We start from the raw sequence: 24,915 nt of genomic DNA, 5'->3' as shown, positions 1-24,915 counted from the left end.
ATTTCTTCCTCTTTGTTTGCCTGCCAAGCCCCATCACCAGGATGGCTACGGAATTGTTTGGGAAACAAATTGGCTCTGTCTTTGGCTGGGAGGTGGAGATAACACAGGGTTAAGAAGTCAGACAGGGCACTCTAGTATTCCCCCAGAAAAAAGAAGAAGAGGGAAAACGATACACTGGGCCTGCAGATGTTTTGCTTCAATATCTGATCATCTCTAGTCCAATTTGCTTTAATCTCTCTCTAATGCTCAATGAAGTATTGTGTGGCGAAAAGGCATTAGGATTGATTTTTAATGGAGTACGGAATCGGATTGGAGTGGAACTGTCTGTTCTCCGTTTCCTCTGCGTCTCTTTATCAATTTTGGTTTACTCTCATCTACTTCCAGTTTACAATTGTTGTATTGTTGCATACGGCTGGCAAGCCGCCGGTTCTTTTGCTGATCTTCGGCGGTGACAACAAAGGCTTGTTTTTGTTTATGTGTCAAATTGTATTCCATTTTCACCCCAACCAGCTCTGTCTCTAAGCAACGGCACACGAAAAAGCATTTTAAATGAAAATAAAACCAGCCATCAACCTTGTTGTTGGCCAATACCACATTTTAGAAGCTTTTCGTCACTCGGTATCCAAAAATGCGTTGCTCTCCTCAAAACACAAACTGGGAACTTTTCCAAACCCGCCGCTTTCCTACCATTTTTCATGGCGCAGGCAAACGGAGGTGAGGAGATTACAAATCTGATGCCCCAGATGAGGTTTTGGCAGCATTTCTGCTCTCTCCCCTCTTACCTCTATAAGAAAAGCTTAACTAGAAATACCAATATGATCTCCCATGATCCTCTCCAATGGATAATCGCACTCTACAGTGACCATCCCTACAATCCTGCTCCCGCCTGATAGCAGCTAGCGGATGATCATCTGCTTTGATCTGTTCGTTTTACCTCAGAGTCCTCTCGGGTTGCGTACGGCGTGAGTGGCCTGTCTGCAGATGCCTGAGGTGCTTTAACCGTGGAGCTGCTTTAAGAGGATTACAAAGCCACTCATTAATATGATCAAATTCAGGGATTGATGGATAAGCCTGTGATGAGCACCTGTCAGTGAGGAGCACCTCGGATAACTGTAACACAGTAGTATGATAAATCGATTCAATCGCTAGGCTGACTTTACATTTGGAGGTTTTTGATTGATTCCTTGAAGGTGATAGTTCCTTCAGTTTTTTTTTTTTTTTTTGGAAATAGACTTCTTGAGTTAATGGGATTTCTACTCCTTTAATTTTTTTGTGATTGAAAGATAAAGATATGCCAATTTGATTTTGATTCTTAAATTTGCAAGCTTTCATCATAGTTGATTCTCCTTTGGTTTAGATTGATTATTGATTTATAGATCGTTTTAATTGTTTATGATGCTTAAAACAAATATTTCCCTGCCATTTTTTTTCTATTGTCATGCACTGTGTGTACATCAGTGGAGGCATTTCAAACTTCCAGAAACCGCTGCTTATGGGTTCTAGCCACAGTCTTTCCTCTCGTTTCACATCTGGACCGTTCCTTTCTCGGTCTGTATTCCCACACAAAATGTGGTTCCCAGGATTAAAAAGAGGAGGAGGGTGAGGAAAAGAGGGAGAGCGCGAGAGTGATCTGTGGTCTAAACATGCCCAAACTCTTGAGTTTAGAGGCTGAGCTGCTGGGGCCAAAATTGTGGAAACAGAAGCCAGGCCTGGCCAGCCTGAACATGAACATGCCGCCTGCGTGTGCGGATGGCTTGTGTTACTGTCATTCCCCAGCTCCATCCATAACCATGTCTAATAGCAACACGGTGGCGGCTGAAAACCACAGCTTTTTTGGCAAGCGCGTGAAGCCGTACGTTAAAAAAAAACAGACAAGCAAAAGGGCTGCTTTTTTCCACCGCTGTGAGACAAAGAGAGAAGCTTCGGATAATGCAAAATATCCTGAACAAAATATAGATTTTTTTGTCCACTCTGCACCCAGCGCATCTTGGATAAAATATTAATTAAAGGAAAAAGTTTAAGAGTCTCAAGCTCGAGTTGGAGTAATGACTGTGGAAAGCTATTATTGGGCGCAAATGAGAGGGAGGGCTGGACCCAATTATGGATGGAGGTGCTGCATATTTGCTGATTTATTTGTGAAATGGCAGACAGGGTAATGACTTCAGCGAGGCCCTGGGCCTCTTCAGTACGATAATGATTGGGGTCCTCAGACAGCCCACATTCTCCTTATCATTGACCACACGCACACTCGCCATAAGATGAGCTACATATGCTGGTCACAATTTGAAAAACACATCCCAACCTTTAAGAGAAAAAGTATCTTTATGTGGCAATCAGAGCAAATGGAGATGTTTGGGAAATCAGTCCAAACTTTTTTCCTGAGAGGATAAAAGTAATCTCATGTTTCTTTTTTAGAGTTCAAGATCTCAGCCGTGTCTAAATTCGCTGCAGTAAAAAAAAGGTGAAGTTTCAATACAAATTCAGATATTCCACTTTAAATTCATCACTGCAGAAATCTGACCACAGTTTCAGACATCTTCGCGGTCTCATTTGTGGGAATTATAGCACTGATTCATTTAGTTCTAGTTCCAAAAAACCTAGAAAAATTGCTTTATTTCGTGTCTGATCGGAAGGAAAGTCAAAAAAGTAATGCATTCTTTGTATATATAAGTGAAAAACATGATGGAAAAGTCAAAGCATGCTGTTTTCAGTTGCACACAGAGAAAGATCTGCTACAAGGAGATGCATTTCTGATACCTGTATGGAACTTTAATAGGCAAGATTGTGACTATTATGAGAAAAACTGGAACCCATGAGCATTATGTCCTTTTTTTGGTCACGTCCGATGGCATTGCACAGATCATTTCGAAAGTTTAACAAGAAATATCGAGGAAATCTCTGATTTGGATTGCAGAGTTTGATAAACAGAGACATTGCTGAAGTTTTTGCTGTGAAGAGTCAATTTAGGGGGCATGATACTTAAAGTTAATGTGGAAAGCGATTTGTGCATTTTGGCTGTGCAAATACAGTTTTCGTCCACATGTAAACTACAGAAACGTGCTGGACTTCAGGACTGTATATGAACAGTCACATAGCTTTTTAACAGTGCTATCTACTGACCTGTCACCTTTTAACAACATTGTTCTGTATGCAAATCTTTTCAAGAATCATTTCCGTATTTATTACAGTTGTGTAACCACTCTTGTCTTAAAAGATTCAATGAGAAATGCTCAAGTTCTTATTGAACTTTCATGTTTTGTTAAATCCAAGCACACAGTGGAAACAATGAACTATGGACTATCAACATTTCTCATCAACTTCTCCCGTTAGCTGAATGATACTGCCTGGATGACACTCAACAGTCACATTGGTATACAAAGACTCTGAGACTAAGTTGATCCATAAATCAGCATAGTACATGAGCGATAAAAGCAGAACACAAGCAACAATTTACTATCTGAGCACGCTGGTTTGGTATCGGTCCCCACTGGACACATATACAACTTGACCACCTGTGTCTCACAAATATGGCTCTCATTCATGAGGGATTAAGGAGTGTTGAGGAGAAAGTTTTGCGGTGGGCTTCGAGGCTGCTAGGCATACCTTTTCATTTCTGCCGACTTTTACTATTGCCGTTTTCCCTTTTCGACATAGCTGGATAATGAGAGATCTGTAAAACTGCTGTAAGGAATTAAAATCCTTCGCGTAAATGAGAAACACATGCACACGCTTGTCGGTAACAGCAACTCCAAAATCACAGCAAGAGGCACACGTTTTTTTAAGCATATATATATAATCGCAACGATAGCATGTGTTTATCTTTGGTTTTGGGTGAAGCCGAAGTGTTGTACCTTGGTATTTCAGCTTTTTCCAAAATAGAGTTTCTGCCGTTTGAGGGTTTGTCGTGTTGTTGTTTTTTTCCTTTTCCCCCCTCTCTGATTATTTCATTTTTTCATGCCAAACCACAGATCCTCAATCCCTCCTCTTTAATTCATTTAGCTCAGGCTTGCAGAAGGAAACGCAGACGAGGGACTCCGAAAAAAGAGCGTTCTTGATTAATACGGGCTGGAGGATTAGACGTGCTCCCTGAGTGTTTATAAAATGCTGTGCTCCGCGAGGCCTGCGGTCAGGAGAGGACGGCGCAGATCAGGAGAACCTAACCGCTCTTTTCAAACAAAAACAGCAGGGAAGGAAGAGAGAAAGAGAGCATTTTCACTGGCAACACCTTGTCCACTTTCTGTTGGACGCTTGGAGAGCTTGTTTGTGAGTTCAGGTAAAAGAAAGAGAGGCTTATTTCAATCTTAAACAAAGTTTTAGTGTATTTATTCATACAAATTTGAGGACACGTGGGATATGTTAAACTGGTTTCTCTATTTTCTTTGGGAAGGTTACAAGTGGGTCAGTGAGTTGATTTAGCTCATTTAAAAGCCATTAATCAAACTTAAGTCCTCTGATTTATGGAAGACACCCCCTGAAATGTCATTTAAACTACCAATAGTTTATATATCGATTAAAATCTTGTCATATTTAGAACGAGAATCGTTAAAAGTACTGGAATCTGTTTTGCTGTTTGACCATTTAAAATCATTTCCGCCATTTTAAAAATAAAAGAATCAGTCTATATGGTAAAATTACTTAAAGGTGCAGTATGTAGAGTTGACACCTAATGGTTAAACTAGATACTGCAGTCTAAATTAAAAAATAATTTAAAGAGTATTTTTCATCCGGCCCCTCTGATGACGACTCTACGCAAATGCAGGTTGCCAGATTGACGACACCATTAGGAGCGAACATGAGTGATGATATAGCCTTACAATGTAAGCTAATATTAACACTTGTAAATTTATATTATTTGCTAATTAAAACCATCCTATATGGACTTTTCTAACTCTGAATCTGCGTCTCATTTCGAAGGCTGCTACTGTCCTCTGGAGGTCTCATTTCCATCTGCTTTGTCATATACTCAGCCAGCCTTTCAGACTGAAATGAAATAAGCTGTTTTCTGCTGAAATATAATTGATAAACTGGCTGGTTATAGAGACCAAAACAAAGACAGAAGTTGCATCCGAAAACGCAAACTTCCATACTATATAGTATGCTAAAAACAGTATGCGAGCTGAGTAGTATGTCTGAATTCATAGAATTCGAAAAACAGTATGTGAGAAATACCAGCATGAGCTACTACTTCCGGCGAGATTCTGAAGTGCACATTGGATGGTTGCTTCGATATCCGAAGCAAATTACGCGGGCAGGTCACATGAAGATAACAAAATGGTGGATGTAGTGGCTAAAAACAGTATGCGAGCTGAGCAATATATCCAAATTCATAGAATTCGAAAAACTGTATGCGAGTACCCGCATGAACTACTATTCCGCCTAGATTCTGAAGTATGCATCGGACGGATGCTACGATATCCGATGCAACTGATGTGGGTAGGTCACGTGATGATGGCAATATGGAGGACGTAGTACATCCGAGTTCCATTCATCCTTGAGCGTACTTTTCTAACGCCCAAGTAGTGCGTTAGAATTCAAATCCATCACCTACTGAGTAGTAGGCGATTTCGGACGCAGCCAGACATTCTAACAAAGGTCACACATTTTTAAACAAAAATAACTGACTTTAGCATTGTTTTTTCAGACAAACAGATAAACATCATAAACAAAACGAATATTAAACAAATCACATAAATGATTCTTAAATAACTGCAAACATATTATGGTATTTTTACACTTTGGAAGATTAAAAATCACACAGCACCTTTAACATAACATAAAACAATATATTATTTAACTTTAGAATGAATATAAATATTTCTAATATGCTCAATAGAACAGTGTTTTGTATTTTAGTATTTTGGCCAACAAAATGCAGCCTGTATGAGCAGACAAAACTTTTCCAAAGCCATTGACAGTTTTGTGATCTAATAACGAATATGTTCGATTCACCTCTCAAGTCCGTGTATTTCGCAATAAAGGAAAGATGTTGTTTTTAATTCTCGATGAAAAAAATCAACGACATGCCGAAAGAAGACTAAAGAGGATCGACTTTGGCAAGACCAGCTTAGTGTGCTGCTTTCATTCACGCTGTTAATTGGGGTGCAAAAGCTAAATTTTCTTCACACACTCCAAAATAGGTTATCAGAATAAGCGTTTGTCTTTTTTTTTCTTTTTTTTTTTTCAAGAGGGACCTTTCTGTAACATGCATCTTAATACATGACACAATAAATAAATCAATCCATAATGTTCCTTCCCCCTTACTCGCTATTAATAGTAAAGAGGACAGCTATGAATCCAGACAGGATTAAAATCTCTTTTGATGTGGTTCCACTTTTTTTTTTTTTACAGAATGTAATTTTTATTTATTTATTTCATATATTTATTTTCTCCAATGTTTATTGCACAGAAACTTCAGAACGGAGGCTGATGATTTGGATGAGTGTGAAAACAATACAAGCCTACGAGAGAAATGTGTGTGTGTGTGAGTGAGTGGAAAAAAAGGCCTGTGGAGGATCAGAGGAAGAATTTAGCAGATTCGAGTGGATTGAATGATCAGAGGAATAAACGGCGCTCAAGATGGAGAGGAGAATCATTCGGCTGGTACAGCATTATATGCGAGAGATATGATGGGAAAAAAGCACGCGTCAGATATCAAAAGAGCATCCGTCAATGCTTTATTCAGACGGAGCACAAATGTTGATCTGCCAAACGATTCTGTTTGTTTGAGCGTCTTTTGATTCCCTTAAAAAAAGATTCGTTTCTTTGAGATGGCTCTTTTTTTTTAATGAATCGCAAGCTGTTCGTAAATCACTGTTGTTTGTTTGCGAGTTAAATGATTAAGTGAGGATGTTAAAGTCATTATTAACTCAAATAGACGCTAGATTACATCTGGAAAAATAGATACAAGTGTTTCATGTAGGCTGACAGAAGAAACTGGTAAGCGTATTTACATTAAAGGAACGTGTTTTACCGAATGTACCTTTTAGAATTAATTATCAATAAAAATGTGAGTAAAATACTTGAGGTTGATTAACACTTTTTAACCAAGACAATTGAATTTCATCAATCAACAAGTTGTTCAGTCAATACTCCATGTACATACTGATAAATATTGTGGAACACATTACATTTTAGCATATTGCTTGGTGGATTGATTGATTCAGACATGTCAGGACTTAAGTCATTATTAGCTTAGACTTAAACATTTATTTATTTATTTATTTTATTTTGTATTTATTTATTTATTTATTTATTTATTTATTTATTTTGTATTTATTTATTTTATTTATTTATTTATTTATTTTATATTTTATTTATTTATTTATAATTTAATTAAATTTTGTATTTATTTATGCATCTATTTATTTAGTTTAATTTATTTATCTGTTTATGTATGTATTTTATTTTTTAATTTATATATCTATTTATTTATTTTATTTTTATGTATTTATTTATTTATTATTATTTTATTTATGTATGTATTTATTTATTTTATTTTTTATTTATTTATTTTATTTTATTTTCATATATTTATCTATTTATTTATTTATTTAGGCACATAAAACAGTAAAGTAAGTCGAAGTCCTTAACTTCCTTCTAGAAAAAACAGATTCACATGGCTGACAAATATACTACAAGATGTATTTGTTACATTTAAATGTAGTAAAAAAAACTGGATGCCTTAAAGCCTTTAATTGCCTAAAATTTAACCAAACTTTACTTGAACTGTACGTTAAACAGTTTTGAGTTCTTAAGCAAATCCATACATATTTCCTAACACAATTTTCCAATTATTCAATTAAATTCAATTCATCTTTATTTCTATAGCGCTTTTATAATGTAGATTGTGTCAAAGCAGCTTAACATAGAACTTTTAGCAAATTGAAACTGTGTCAGTCCAGTTTTCAGAGTTGAAGTTGAACAATAATCACAATCTAAAAGCCTCTTTTTCATCCGTTTTACACACAAATTTGTCAAAATCCAAACAACTTCAGTAGTTTCCCCCCATGTAGCTTCTCTCCATTGAATTTTTAAGACTGGAAGTCCAGACGGGACACACGCGACGGAGTTTCGCAGTCAAAGTCTGTGAGATTAGCTCCTTTTACAAGCTGTAAGACTCTGCCTGTAGGACTCAGACAGAGAGAAGGGTTCGCCACAAAAGGATAATAGCCAAACATTGAGCTGTGACTGAAAGAGCCAACCTGCCCCTCGCTCACCAGGGGTGGAGGGGGGGGGGGGGGGTGTCTGGGTTGCTCCAGTGTCGCGCTGGGAGGATTTCGGGGAGCCGCTTGACCCCCTTAAAGGGCCTCTCGTCCCTCCTTGTCTCCAGACTTCTTGGCCCTTTTGGCACATTTATCGATGGCGCGGTCAAAAGTGGCTGCGTACGGTTCACAGTGGTGCTCTAATTATCGGCGGCGTGTGGAAGCGCAGGCCACAGGAACCGGAGGAAATTTCCCAAGGCTCATCAGCATAAAAATAGGAGGCTTTCAGGGGGAGCACAATTCCACCATCAGTGCTAAAACCAGATAATGATTCGGTAATGATGGCATATTGTACATACCTTAGACACACAGGGGCTGCAGGAGGGTGAAGGGTGGACTACTCTGTCAAAGGTTTTTCTTTTGTCGTTGTTGTTTGGACAAGATTCAACATCTATATGATTGGATCTGAAAAACTTTTAAACCTCTGGAGAACTTTTTAATAAGATTTGTCATCAAATTGATTATTAACATTGAGAAATGTATTAAAATAGAGAACCGTTCCTTTGAATTGTCAAAGTATTTTGTAAACGTACAGTAAATTGATCACATGAATCCAACTTTGGTCTTTTAACATTAAAAAATGCTTCAGAATTCCAAACTTTTGACCAAGTTCAGAGTGCAATTGTTTTTTTTAACAGGAAAGTCAAGAACATTGGAAATTAATCAACATTATACCTGAGTTTACTTTCTACTGATCCAAATACAAATAAGCCTTTAGATGCCCGAAGAGCGTTTAGATGCAATTTTAGGCGTTTATTCATTGTTATCGGACATATTCTCTAAAATAAAAGTGATCGATTGATTAGATTCAAACGTTCATTCTAACTATTCACAATGTACAGTGGTGAATTGTTGTAATACAAGCACTGTTGAAGAACATTGTGAGCATTTTCAAATATAATTTGTTTCTGTCATCGTGTTGCTAAGTACTATCTTACCCATTTTGATGATTTTTGCTGCCATTTTATACATGTATGTTTATTTCTGGAGGTCTTTGGTGTGTGTGTGCGCGTGTACATCAATGGAGCAAAGAGGGAGGGTTCGTCTTCGCTGGGTGCAGACAGCTGTGAAGCGGGGCTTGGCGAATCCTCCTCCATATGTTCTGGGAGCGTTTCACACAAGCACAGAACCTGATTTCGGGCCCCCATAAACCTGGAACACAACAGCAGGGGATTTCATGTTTTTCCTCCTCTTTTTTTTTTTTTTAAAGATCGTTTTCAAGGCGTACGACTCAAAGTTCTTCTCGTAAGCATTTGCAATCGATATTATCCACATCCGAGCGAGCTTATGGAATGGAACAGAGGGTCCGCTTGGGACTTTCGGATGCCATGGTGATGGTGTCCCAGCATGGCGGCACGGGCACAGCTGGCATTTTGCTTTTTTTTTTTGGTGTCTTTTTTTTTTTTTAAAGGTCCGAATTGTTAATTCGAAAACAACCAGCGTTTCTTTTGCTTTTTCACATGCGTCCTTCGAACCTTGAGGGAGGGCATATGTCGGACTTTTGCGTATTAGCAGAAAGAAAGGGAGACGGAGAGAGAGATCGGCACCTAAAAAGGCGGCGACGGGAGCCATCTGCATAGGGCGGTGTGCCAGTGTCTTGCCAATGTGCCCAGACCACCTGGCCACGTCGCTAGCCAAGTATGCCAGCCTGGGCCCTGTAGCCTCCAGACTGCTGCCCTCTTTCACTTCTTTGAAACTCCAGTGGCCCTGGAAACAGGGGCTGCTGCCGCTCCCTTGCCAGTAGCTTTGTTTGAAGTGAGACAGGCTGCGCGGTGCTGGGGGAGACCAGACAGTAAACAGTGCCCCCTTTCAGTACCCTCAACACCCCCACCAAATGCACACATACCCTCGCCTTTGTGTGACTTGGTGCTGTTTTGGTGCATGTTTTTGGGGGATGGGGGTGGATCACTCTTGGTATTTTCTCAACATCACTTCACTCGATAGACTGAGGGTCAAAAGTTTGGGAAAATGAAGGCTCGCCGAGTGTTTGAGGAGAAATACAGTCAAATATCTGGTGTATTAAGTTATAATGTGACTATTGCTTAACATTTTTGTGTGAAGCAATGCATTTTTAAGGATTAAACTGTAGAGACACAACATTTGCAGCATTAAAAATGTGTTTATTGGCATTTTTAAGTGATGTAATAGATAATCCACCTAAAAATAATTGTCAGTTTATTATTCTAACATAAAATAAGAAATTCTGAAGAATCAGAAATCGGTAGTCATTGACTTTTATAGGTATCTTCCATTTACAACTATGCAGTGGCTACTGGTTTCCAACATTTTCTGCTCTTCGTTTTGCAGAAATAAAGAAATTCATAAAGGATTGTAACAACTTGAGCGTGAATAAATAGTAAGTAAATTTTTAGACGACATAAATAATAATAATAATTGCATATTAGAATGATTTCTGAAACAGCATGTGACTGCAAGAAGCTGAATTTTCAGAGGGCTTCACTCCAGTCAATGAAATAAATTACATTTGGAGATATATCAAATGAAAACTTTTGTTTGATCAAATAAATGCAGCCTTGGTAGCCTTACAATTTTCTTTCATTAACATAAATATATAATCATTTCAAACATTTGACCAGCAGTGTATGCTTTTATTTTGTTATTTTTTTGTTGCTGTGCCTCCTGCATGCTCCCCTCCTCCCCTCGTGCCCGCAGCCTTGGCATGGGCTCCCTGACAACCCTGGGAACCAGTGATTCCGAGTGGCACTCGAGGGCCGCAAACACTGGCTCGGCTGCCCGCTTCTGCCTTTGTTCTGTTTGTCTGTGCTTGAATATCAATGAGTGCACACTTGTGTCGTTTATTCACCAAACATTTAGTCAGCGCCGACAGATTTATGTAAATGCTCGTTTGCAATTACCGAAGCGCACTTTGAAATTATGTACGCGCCCAATCGATACCGAGAGGAAATGGGATTAGGAGGTATTTTAGTTTAGGTTGGTAAATCCAAAATGAAAACCTGTTTTGTTTCAGACTCGATTATACACGTGCATGTGTGAGAAGGGTCACAAACGGTGATTGTACAGAAAAATCTCTTAAATTAAGAAAAAATGTGTGTGGTGGTTTGTTTTGAATGAATGTATTTAATTATATGATGCTTTTATATTAAGTTTTTCAATTTTTTTATTTGCTTTATTCAATTTATTTATATTTTTCTTTGATTTTAGTATTTAATTGTTCATATTTTATATAGATTATATTAATATTGGTTTTCTCTTTTATTTGTTGTTTTCTATTTTGTTTATCATTATTATTATTAGTAGTAGTATTTTATAAATATTTTTTTATTTTTTTATTGTTGATTTTGTAGTAGTTCTAGTCCTTCCTTGTTTTCTAAGTCTAAAAAGTTTAGTTTTTTTGTCCATTTTATCACCCACAATCCCCTAAAACTCAAGAAATGCTGTATCTGTCCACAGCAAACTATTTGATTTGCGCTATCACTCATGTATAGCTGCGTTGATCCTTTACTGACCCTTCCATCTGCTGATAACAGACCCGTTTTACCCCGAGCAGTGGCTCAGTTTGCTGGCCGAGACAAAAGGAGGGAGAAAGAGAAACCAGAGAGAAGTTCAGGTCTTGCGATTCCAGGAAGGCAGGCTTGTAACAGGTAGTGCCAGGCCGGAGGGGCCAAGTACGCCCACTGAAAGACTAATTGATTACTGCGGGTACTGCTGGGTGATAAATAGCCTGATGCATTGCCTCCCTCCAGAGACACTGTCCAAAGGCCAACTGAGGATATTCTGGTTAAAGCCAGCGAGAGAAAAAGGGAGCAAAGAATCTAAAGAAACAAGTCTGACATTGAGATGTTGCCTCTGCTGTGTAGCAAGATGGTCAGCCGAGTTTGATCCATATGGAAGTCCATGAACTCAGGTGAGGGGGGGTTCGACAGCTCTGAAAGTGGGTGAATGTGCGGTTTAGGGTGTCACGAGATGTGCAACAAAACAAAAAAACAATGTTGTCAATATTTAGTCACCTTAAAGTTATATAAAGTGAGCTATAAGAATTAAAGATGTTTATAAAAGTGCCTTGAACCACTTATTCATGTTCCATGACAGTCGTTTATGTAAACGCAGCTCAAACAAATAATCATTTTTTTGAAATCAAATAAAGAACGAAAAGAATACAAATTTGAAACTATTTAAAAGAGATTACGTTTTTGGCTCAATAGCTGTCAGTAATCTACATTACAACGTTTTTTTCTTGCAAAGCTAGATTTCTGTATTAATTCTAACCACAACGTTATCATCACAACTATAATAATAACAGCAATGAAAATGGCTAAAAAAACTTTTGCAGCCAATCAGAATACTGCTTTGAGGAGCAGAGTAGCAGAGAAAATTTGAAGCCAATTTGAACTTAAAGCCAATTAGATTTTGAAGCCAATCAGAATTTGAATATGAAGCCAATTAGAATTTGAAGCCAATCAGAATTTGAATATGAAGCCAATCAGAATTTGAAGCCAATCAGAATTTGAAGCAAATAAGAATTTGAATTTGAAGCCAATCAGAATTTAAATATGAAGTCAATCAGAATTTGAAGCCAATCATAATTTAAATATGATGCCAATCAGAATTTGAAGCCAATCAGAATTTGAAGCAAATAAGAATTTGAATTTGAAGCCAATCGGAATTTAAATATGAAGTCAATCAAAATTTGAAGCCAATCAGAATTTGAAGCCAATCAGAATTTGAATATGAAGCCAATCGGAATTTCAAGCCAATCAGAATTTGAAGCAAATTAGAATTTGAATTTGAAGCCAATTGGAATTTAAATATGAAGTCAATCAGAATTTGAAGCCAATCAGAATTCTGCCTGGATTTGGATTCATTTAGAGGAGTAGACATCAAAACTGACTCATGCTTAAAAGAAACAACTTTATCATATGCTAGTCTGGCTAATACAGTTATCATTATGGTTAAGGTTTTCTAACAAGAGCATTCTCTTAACTACTAGCTACTATTAGTGTATTACTAGCTTTCTATTAGCTACTACATAACTATTAGCAATAATGTTATCATTTGCTGTTCTGGATGCTAATTCTTTGATTTGATGTTGACTATAACGTCTAGTTAATAATATAAAAGCAATAATTGTAATAATGAAAACGTATCAGAAAAAAAATTGCTTGCTAATAATAAGTGTGCGAATGCTAATGTAGTTTTCATTCTTGGTGTACATTGACCTTAAAAGCCATGTTCTTTTTTTTGGTGAAATTACGACCGTAATACAGCCGAATCCTCCACTGAATCTTAAAGGCCCTCCAAGCTAATGTCAAAAACAGATTTTTGGGCAAATTAAAAAAAAAAAAAAAGAGAGGGAGTCCCAGAAAACAGGGAGGGATGGAGAAAGAGCGAGCGGTTGCCCAGAAATCCAAGCTGCAGTACTGCAAATTTGGTCTCAATTTCCCCCAGCAGAGATCGATGCTCTGGTCGATGGGCTGAGCTGACATTGTCCACAGCTCAACAAGCAGAGCAGCCGATACACACACCACTGTGAATCTGCAGGTTCATTCAGTCACGCTGACATTTACAATCCAATTACTGATGCTACTGTAATGCTACCAGATGATTGTGGAGTTTTGTGGAAGTTTGGTATATTAGCGGTAATGGGTAATGTTTGGACAAATGAGAGATGTTTAAGGCATTTACTTGTGGTAAACATTGGATTTTATTATTATTACTACTACGTCTAATATTAAATATGTTGATGTTTTATTTAAATAATGATAATGACGACATTGTTGTTGTTGTTGTTATTATTATTATCATTATTATTATTATTACTACAACTTCTACTATTATTATATAATGTGTTGCTGTTTTATTTAAATGATGATGACGGTTAGTATTATTGTTGTTGTTATTATATGTTGTTTTATAATTTGAATTATTATTATTATAATTATTATTATTATTATAGTTTACACTGTTTCCACTGTATCAGTAATGATTGGATAGACTACAGATCAAGCAAACTACTTCTAGGTCTAGGTCTATACACAAATCGAGAAAGTTAATGTAACAAATTTAAGTGTATTTAACATAAAACAATAAACTGTTCCCCAAAAAAACAGGAATTGTGTTGTTTCAGCTCATTTTATATAAGTAGTTATAGAACAAGCAGCAAAAATATTTTCATTATGTAAACATTTTAATATTGTATAATGATTACATAACAATAATAAAAGTAATAATGACTAAATTTATTACATTTTTATAACAATAGTCATAATAATAGTTTCTTTGTGATAACATTATTATTATTATTATTATTATTATTATTATTATTATTATTATTATTATTATTATTATTATTATTATTATTATTATATTCCACCAATAACTTTTTCTCCTGTAATATTATTAGTTTTTTCTCTTAATTTATTAATTTAACAATTTATTGTCAATTGAAAAAGTATGAATAAACTCTGGATTTTTAAGTATATGAAATTTATTTTATTGAAAAACAATATTATTATATATAAGAAAAATTTAGAGAGATATACAAACATCTGTAACATATTCAATTATTATATATTTATAAATTTTTCTTATATGTTGTTTTTTTATTTAATTCTGGCATACAAAATCAGTGAAATGCACTACAGTTTTACCAGTTGTGAGTGTCCATAGTAAGACATGAGCTTTTGTGAAGGGTGTGTGGTCAGGCTGAGCTCCAGACGGCCTCGTGGGCGACACACACACACACACACACACACACACACACACACACAGAAACCTGAGAGACGATGCTCCTCGCGGCCTCATCCATCTCTCCACACCGGCCTCTTGCCAGAGGCCCCTGAATTCTTAGATACCTGAAGAAGTCTTTTATTACAATTTTTTTTTTAATGTAACTAAATTATGAAAAAGTTATTGCAAACATTTTTAGTCTTTTAATTAGATTATATTATTAATAACTCAATAAAAGACCCTCTCGCTTCTACCATACCTTCAGTGATTTCTGAACTCTTTGCTTTTTATCTAGAGCATTTCTTTATTTGACATTAACTGAGACTTCTATTGGCATTTCCATCTAGCACCAATAATATTGTTATGCATATTAGGTGCATTTTCACTTTCCGAGGTGTTTTATTACTTCATAAACTTTTCGCTTTTCATAATGCATGAAAACAAGACTGTCAAAGGTGCTGCTTTATGCTGATGGTTTCTGCTGTAGCTATTATTAAAATACTTTTACTAATTAAGTTTAAGCTGTTAATAGAAACTTTACTGCTAATTGGAAAAGTTCGAATGGACTACAGATATTTGTAATAATTTTATTTAATTAATTTTATTAAATGAAATGTATATTTTAAATACAATTTATTCTATGGTATAATAATAGTTATTATAATTTGTAAAAAATCATTTTAATAATAATAATAATAATAATTAATAATAATTATTATTATTGTTATTATTAATATTATTCGTAAAAATATTTTTAATAATACAAATAATAATAATAAATAAATAAATAATAACAATAAATATAATAATAAATATTAATAATAATAATAAATAATAATAATAATAATAGTTATTATTATTATTATTATTATTTGTAAAAATTATTTGAATAATAATAATAATAATAATAATAATAATTATTATTATTATTATTATTATTATTATTATTATTAATATTATTTGTATAAATATTTATAATAATAGAAATTATTATTATTATTTGTAAAAATGTAATAAATAATAATAATAATTATTATTATTGTTATTATTATTATCAGTTGTAAATTATGATATTAATAATAATAGTTGTTGTTGTTGTTGTTGTTGTTGTTGTTGTTGTTGTTATTACTATTATTATTATTATCATTTTTATCATTGTGATAAGTAATAAAAAGCTGTCATACTAAATAGAAATGATTAAATGTACCACAGATGTTTGTAAATAACATTTTACATTTTTATTTTTTATTTAATTGTATAACAACCACAGCAACAACAATAAATAAGAATAATAATTCATTTTAAAAAGCATCAACATATATTAAAGTTCTGCTACCTGTAGCATTTCTTTATTCGAAAATAACCGAGTCGTATTATGTGCGTTTAACTTCACCAACAACGTTTTTGATGCACGTTTCTCCTCTTGTTCTACTTCATAAAGCATGAAGCAGACTTGTCAGACGCGTCTCTATAGGCTGCTGCATGTTTCAGTGTAAAGTCTCTGTGCTGGACTCCGGGGAGGGGGCTCAACAATACAAGAAGCCCATTGTGAAGGCTCATAGTAACCTTTCTCTGGTAACATTTTCTGGTTCTCAATGACTCAGGCGAGGAGAGAGCAGGAGGAGGAGGATGAGGAGAAGCGTCTCTTCTCTCCTGCTATGAGTCGGCACTTTGTGTCTCTGTGGGCCTGACATGAGCAGATCACAGCGAGACGCAAAGGGGCTCCATACTGATGGAATGTAGGAGGGATTGGCCAAGACCCTTTATTTCTTGTGGTATCAATGAAAACGTGGTCACACTACATTTTAAGGTGCAGTTCATGCTGTAACAAACCATTAACTGAGAATTTAAGCTCAATCAACTCTTAATTAGCTGATTATTAATTGTTAGTATAGGTAGTAGTTGGGTATAAGTATTGTGATTAGTGATGAAATAAGATCATACATTAAGCCAAAGTAATATTAAACTAGATAGATAGATAGATAGATAGATAGATAGATAGATAGATAGATAGATAGATAGATAGATAGATAGATAGATAGATAGATAGATAGATAGATAGATAGATAGATAGATAGATAAAAATATTTAAAGTTATTTACATTTACATCAGTTGTATTATATACAGTTGATGTCAGAATTATTAGCCCCCTAAACTATTAGCCCCCCTGTTTATTTTTTTCCTCAATTTCTGTTTAACAGTGAGAATATTTTCTTAACACATTTCTAAACATAATAGTTTTGATAACTCATCTCTAATAACTGATTTATTTTATCTTTGCCATGATGACAGTAAATAATATTTGACTAGATATTAAAGGCTTAAATAGGTTAATTAGATTAACTAGGCAGATTTGGGTAATTAGGCAAGTTATTGTATAGCAGTGGTTTGTTCTGTAGACTATCAAAAAAAATATATAGCTTAAAGGGGCTAATAATTTTGACCTTAAAAACTGCTTTTACTCTAGCCTAAAACAAATAAGACTTTCTCCAGAAGACAAAATACTATCAGACATAATTTCTTTGAAAATGTCTTTGCTCTGTTAAACATCATTTGGGAAATATTTTAAAATGAAAAAAGTTCAAAGGGGGGCTAATAATTCTGACTTCAACTGTACATGTGTTTTATATCTAAATATAAATGTTTTCTGAAATATATGCATTCATGTTTGTATGTATATATACATAGACTGTAAACAATATCCATAATTGTGAGTTATTTTGTGATATAATGATTCTTTTACATTTATTTATGCATTTGAATTGCTTTACGGGACCATATTTTTCAACTTTTCATCTTTCGATGCTAAGAAGTTTGTGAAAAGTGACTTTTATTGACATTTTAATAGTTTGAAGTGACCTAATGTTTGAGTTGGTGTTGTAAATTACCTTGTATTAAAAAAAAGATGATTTTCTGTTATTTTATACACTTAATTATACACTATATATTATATATTATACAATAAATAGTTTAAAAATGCTTGAATGTTAGTAAAAGTCGCTTTTGTTAAATTATAGAATTGAATATTTAACATCAAAATTCTACAGAGTAGAGATCAAGGTCTTATAATGCAATTTATAACTGTAAATAAATGGGGAAAAACCCCACAAAATATAGAAACCTGTTAAGACATTTTTTACAGTATAATAAATAAACACAGTACACACACACACACACACACACACACTGCATCAATTGTTGTCATTTCTAATCATGTTTGTAACATGAATTCAAGCTTTAAAAAAAACAGCTTAAATCCCACATAATTTTCCCTGTCGTTACAGTCGAGCAAGTTTTAAGTAAGTCATCTCTAAGAAACTTGCCGTCAAGTTCATATAAAACCCGAAATCATCATAATCATGCAGTCCTTCCAGTTGCAACACGATTTTGGCAAGCTCGGGTCTTCTTGTCATTCACATCTCTGCTCCTTTTCTATCATAGCTCGTATGCACGTTCACATTTGTACAGTTTTTCCAACGAATTGGTAAGTGGAGAGTTGATGAAAAAGGGGGAAAAGAAAGGCTAAAAAAAAAAAAAAAAAAGCAGCAGCGGTAATGCTATCCATTACAGCGCTATAATTATGGTAAGTGAGGCAGAACTGAATCAATATGGCAATTCATCAATTGCATTCCCAAACTATTTGGGTCTGGCTTATGTCATGCGTCCTTCACTCCGGCAATATCTCGAACGCACGTCAAGGTTCCTCTCGTCCTAATCCACTTTCCTGAGACGTCCATTATTCCTGTAATGTTAATCATGCTTTGGTTAATTGATCCGCCGTCGCTGCAGGAATTGCCGTGGGTGAGTGATTCCTTGAGCATTTAAACAAAACAACAGACATTATGAATGAGACTACACACACATACACACTCTTCCCGCTGCTGTACATCAGCTGGTAATATGAAACGCTGTATAGTGAATTCTGTGTTACGGCAGTCAAGCAAATGTTTACTGTCCAGCGGATCCATGTAATGTGAACTGGGGAAAAATTCCTGACTTCTAGTATACGTGGATGCTCTTAAGCCTGCTGAGTGCACACAGACTCACAAGACGCTATTTGGGGAGGTTTACATGTTGTTAGGTTTCATTTTTGGAGTTAACTTCAAATCGAATTAAGATTTAATATGTGTGTGATTTTTAAAGTGTTTCAAAACAAGCTCAGGTGTACGTTTTTGTCCAATACTGTGTTTATTATCCAGAAATATATTAAATAAAAAATGTAATTTTATAAAATCGTTATTGTTATTACAAGCTATTTAACTAATTATTTAAGAAATTTTATTATTATTATTATTATTTCATATATATATATATATATATATATATATATATATAACATAAGTTTTTCGGGGGCTATTACAGAATTTAAATGTAATTTTTACTGTACTATTATTATTATTATTATTATTATTATATTTCCTGACATAATTTGAAAACATACTCTGCCTACATGGGCAAAAATGATTTTTCACATCCATTTTGGTTTTGTATTGACGTTTTTATTAATATTAATATTATTTTTTGTTGTAGAAATTATATAATATAAATATTTTTCCCAAACAAACTTCAAATTTAACACATTTCTTGAATTTTTAGTACATATTATGATTCTGTGTGTAAAATTTCCTATTTCTTAATTCATAATAATGTTTTATTTTTATTTTAAAGGTCATAAAATACATTTTTCTTACAAGAACTAAACTGCAAATTTTTTGTAATTTTTTATTCTGTGACATAATTTTCAAAAGGTTCCATCTTCAATATATATTTATATATATATATATATATATATATATATATATATATATATATATTTTTTTTTTTTTTTAAATGAATAAAATTGAAGAATTTTTTTGTCAGTTCAAAAAAATTGCAAATTGTTAGTAAAGTCTGACAATCTTTAGACTGATATAATCATATTATAATCATATTTTCTGACATAATCTTTATACTGCTAATTGTGTGCGCAAATGATCTATTTTACCAAAAAAATCCTTAGCTTGTTGATTATATTGCTTATTATTGATTGTTTTACTTGTATTCAGTCGATTGTACTCTGCGTGACAAAAAAATACCATATTATTATGTTTGCATAGTCTCGAACTGTTTCTTTTCATTTTTATCTTTTATTTATTATTTTAAATGAATAAAATAAAAATTTGTCAGTTAAAAAAAGCAAATTGTTAGTATAGTCTACATTTTCTGACAATCATTAAACTAATTGTATGCAAAATATCCTATTTCACAAAAGAATTCCTTAGCTTGTTGATTATAATGCTCAGAATTCACTCAGCGTAACAGAAAAATGCAATATCATTACATTTCCATAGTCTGGAACTGTCTTTCTTTTATTTTTATCTCAATGCTTTTCCCATGTCATGTTTAGCATCCACCATGAAAATGCCAAAAGTGTAGATTTGGCTGTCGTGGTTGGTAAACCCTGAGTAGTCTATTGTTCGGCAAAGGGTGGCATGGGGGAGATGGCAGGCGCTCAAATAAAGAGAGAGGGCACTTTTAAAATGGTTGCCAGAGCTTTTAAGATGGCTGCCAGGGTGTAAAGTATTAAGAGGAGTGAGGGAGTTTTACAGATAAATGGTAACATCTGCATCTTCGTTATTAATGAATCTCCCAAAAGTAATGGCTATACACGCCTGCGTGTGTGGGATCGGACTTTTGTCTTTTTTTTTCCCTCCATTTTTTTTAAAACCAGGATGTTGTTGAACTTGGCAGTAAACTTCTTGGCAACGGCGTTTTCTGTGTCATCCAACAATAGGAGCAGCTAACGTGATTCTGTCAGTATGGCTGTGCCTGGCAGGACGATTTAGCAGCTATGGTTGGGATAAGCTTGTGTGGCAGAGGGAGAGAAAAAAAAGGACGATGAAGAGCGCCAACGAGTTGCTTTTTAAATGGGGATTTTGGCACGATTTCCCCTGCCTTTTGTTTACGTATGCCATTGCGTTTTTTTATTATTAGAAGTATTGTGTTTGAATAGTCTCAAGTTCAATTACCACACACAGGCAATGAGAGTCTCACCTGACAGGGCCGATTGTTTCGTTTTTTTGTGTCCCCGTCGAGATGCAAGCGCCTCAAAATGGTGGCACAAAATGCGATCGGCACAAAATGGAGGCGTAGGGGAGGAGCAACAGTGTTGGAGCAGAGCGTGATAGTATTATATTTCCACATGTGGGGTGAAAATGCAATTTAACATCCTACTTGAAATTGTCAGCTTTCATTCGCCCATCTATTTTGACATGAGTTGGACGCTGGAATGGTTTCTTGTCCTTCAGCCATGATTGAAACAGCACACGATCGTTGTATCTGTTTTTCACGCCCTCCCTTGTTTTTTTCTTCTCTCTATTAGTTTAAGGGCCTGGAAGGGTTGAAATGACAAGCTAGACTTTTGGCTGGCATCTCCATGAATGCTCCGGGTGTACGCCAGGGACTTGGACCCAGTCGCCGTTCACAACTGAGCATTAGTCCAAAGACTTTTTACTTCCCTTGAAACGATCGCTACTGAATTCTAATTCACGGCACAATTGCGCGGCATAAATAAAAACGACTCTGCCATCTAGACAATATAGAGCTTGTGTCAAGGCTTTGAACGTAGTGCCTTGTTTTGTGGGCTGTGGGGAGATTGTTTATGCAACACTTACTGTACGTGAGTTATGGACACGGGCTGATTTATGGGAAATTTAGAAAGTGCACAAGAGCATTGTAGCAACCCAAAGTATTGAGCCCTGCTACATTTTGAAATGAGTTTTTATCATTTCCATTCATCGGGTGAATTAAATCAATCAATATAAAATGAAAAATCAATAAGGAGCGCGTTTCTTGGCGAATTGCATAATTTGTCCTTTTTTTATTGTTGGTTAGTTGCTTAGGCCTGAATCCTCACTGTAGACCAACAGGAAATATTAGGATAGCGTTAAGTTATGCAAGTATTATCATATGGAATACGCTGTACAATAGTATCATTTTTATTTTTACTACTACATGACTCTACCTTTCTTTATTGGCTTTTTTCCCAGCATGATGTGCCTTTTTTGTTGCTGTTGTTGTTGCTGTTTTGATATGCAGAGTTGTGGGTGGCCGCTCTTTCTAGTGGCCAGGCTTCCGGGGGGGTTTCCTCAGTCGGAAGCGGCTGGAGAGAAGTGCATTGCAGGGGAAGTTGCGGGCTGGGTAGTGCATCCCTGGCGGTGTACGCTTCAGCCTTGGCAAGTGTCTTCAAGTCTGTTCCAAACACGGGCTACAGCCAGCCACTCTCCAAGGAAGAGAGCGAGCAAATAGAGGGAGAGAGAGGAAGACAACGAAAGAGGGAGTGAAAAAGTTGGCTGCCAAATTGAATCACCCCATCTTTTTTTTTTTTTTTTTTTTCTCTCCAAGCGTCCTACTGCCAAGATCATGGAGACTTTCTATTTTCACTCATTCTGAAACGGGGGTTTGAGACTAGGCTTCTCGCTGGCTAGCCAAGCACATCCTACTGTGCCATGAACAGTGCGCATGTCGCCCAGCATTTATTGACGTGTACAGCCATGTTTATGGGTTAAACTGGCCCTGTATAAACAACAACAAAAAATTATTGAACATTTTTAGGGAAAGTGGACCAGAGTATTGATGACGCATCTTGTATTATTCAAATTTCGGCCAATCAAGTTATCTAAAATGAGAGCATTCCTTGACCCCATTTTAAATTCAGAGTACAACCTGCCATGAATGAGCAATAGCAAGTACCAATGCATTGCTTTACTTATTGGGATCTTTGCTATAGCTAGGAGTTCTAGGCACTTTAGTGCAATGTAAAATAAGTTATGATATGATATGGTTATAATAACCTTATGATATGAACCTTCGCAACTTACTATTTCAGTTTGAATGTATGAAAAAATCCCCCAAACTATTTATTGGTAATATGGTTTCTTTCTATAGTTAGGACGTTCGTGTGTGTAACTCCTTTGTATCTCTTGTTTGGTCTTCGGGAGCTTGTGTAAAAAAGGGTCTCCAAACATCTTTCACTTCACTGTCAGCATGATGACTGTGGCAAGCATTGACACCTCCATGTCAGTTGGAGATGGACTACCTGGCTACAGGCGGTAGTTGTTGTGGAGACAGGTGTGTCCATGATCCTGACAGCAATGAACACCCTCTATGTATGTCGCACGTCTCCTTGCCGTCTGCAGCTGGAGGCTGTCAGCTGGCCTCTTGGAGAGCGATGAATTACAGTACACACGTACATACACAGACTCCTGTGCCACAAAAGGAGGGTCTCACGGTACTCACTGAGATTAGATCTCTGGCAAATGACAATCAAACTGACAACACTTTTTTTTCAGTTTCTGTACCGTGTCCTTAGACACAACTCTGCTTGGGCAGGAAATCAGGCCTGACAGAGGTCAAACACAGGCATTCTTCTCTCCCTGCAGTGCACACAGGCTCAGAATCAGGGATAACATTTCCTGTACTACCTATTGTGTTGTACTCCTGGACCCCAGGGGCCACATGGAGAGCCCGGTTCCTTTTTTCAGACTGTATTTGTTGAAAGATCACTGCTGTCAGAACAAGGACAAACTCCTCTACCTGTGCCACCATGTGTGTTCCACTAGAGCAAGCAAGAGACGCTCTGAAGACAAAGACAGGATGTGTCTGCAGCTTGCGGAAGAAAGCATCCCAACAATGTGGCTTTTTGTTTGGAATAGCGCATGCTACTTTTGGCCTGGATGTTTCCAGAGGTCTCATTTTTGCCTAATCACTTCATTTTGCTATTTTAAATTCAATCTTACTGTTGAAGACTAATGTATTTTTGTTTTTTTGTTCGTCTCTGGTTTGGTGTTGCGGATGTTCCCCTCTCCTCATACTCCCTTTGAGGAATCCATGCTCACACAGACACTTGACCCACTCGCGATCTTTCTATTTCTCCACATCAGGGCTACAGGAGGTCGCGGTACACATTAGATCCCTGACAGCTTCGTCTTCTCTCTCACAGCCCGGCTATTTAGAGAGGGAGAGAGTGAAAGAGAACTGCAGAGAGTAAATTGAAAGTGGCCCCAGGGCTGTATATTTCACCATATCCCAGGGGAATTCTGGGATTCTGATTCTCTCTCTCTCCCTTCCTGGGAAAAGGCCAAGAACTTTTTCTCCTCCTCCTCCTCCTCCTCCTCTGCTTGCCTTTCCTGCCTTTTCCTAGAAACTAGTTCATATCAGGGGAGTCAAGAAGCACAGCGCTTAGTAAGAAATAAAGGGTTTGCCTACAGGCCAGGGGAATACATCTTTTCCCATAGAGGGGCTTCTAGCATTGAGGATGGTCCACTTTTCCTTCTCTCTCTCTGGAATGTTTCGATCAGCTAGAGAGAGCAGGATAGAGAGACTAAGGTTATGTTCTGGTGCACCGCGTAGAGTTGGATCTGTGTATGTTTGGGCCGAAGGGCACTACAGACTGCATAGAGAACAGGTGTACATTGTTATATCACATGAAGTGAAAATGTTACCCACTGGGTTTTGCACAACTTGATACTGGATAATGTTTGGCTAAAATAACTGCCGACAAATTAGTTCTAGTAACTTATGTCAAGTTTGGTTTCTACATAGTTATTCACAAGTAAAAGTTTGTTACTTTTGTTAGGTTGCTTTTTGTTGATGTTTATTCTTGTAAGAAAACAACATTGTTAGCTGAGCAACATCCTAACAGCCCACTAGCCAGTTACAGTGTTACGTTTCAGATACAGATGGTACCAGGGTAGAAAGCAGGACAGCTAGCTAGGTTTTAAAACCAGCCTATTGACTTTTCTATGCTAGCTTTTCATTACACACCCTTCGTATCCTGCATTAGGTAATAATGATATCTTGTTCCCAAATGCCCCCACCAGTCCAAGGGGAACGAGGACTCAAATAATTCAGGAATGTCCCGCTTTTGTGTCTTGGTAACGGTAGCTTGGCAATCCAGACAGCTTG

At 36.1% G+C, this 24,915-nt stretch overlaps 1 protein-coding gene across 8 annotated transcripts in view; it reads left to right on the top strand.

Moving 5' to 3' along the window:
• The window catches only part of nfia (nuclear factor I/A), a 192,226-nt gene that overhangs the window by 93,610 nt on the left and 73,701 nt on the right, over positions 1-24,915 (top strand). The window lies entirely within an intron of this gene.

The sequence above is a fragment of the Danio aesculapii genome, chromosome 22 (genome assembly GCF_903798145.1).
Source record: "Danio aesculapii chromosome 22, fDanAes4.1, whole genome shotgun sequence".
Taxonomy (NCBI): Eukaryota; Metazoa; Chordata; class Actinopteri; order Cypriniformes; family Danionidae; genus Danio; species Danio aesculapii.
The sequence above is the reverse complement of the archived record's forward strand: the minus strand, read 5'-3'. Positions and strand labels throughout refer to the sequence as shown.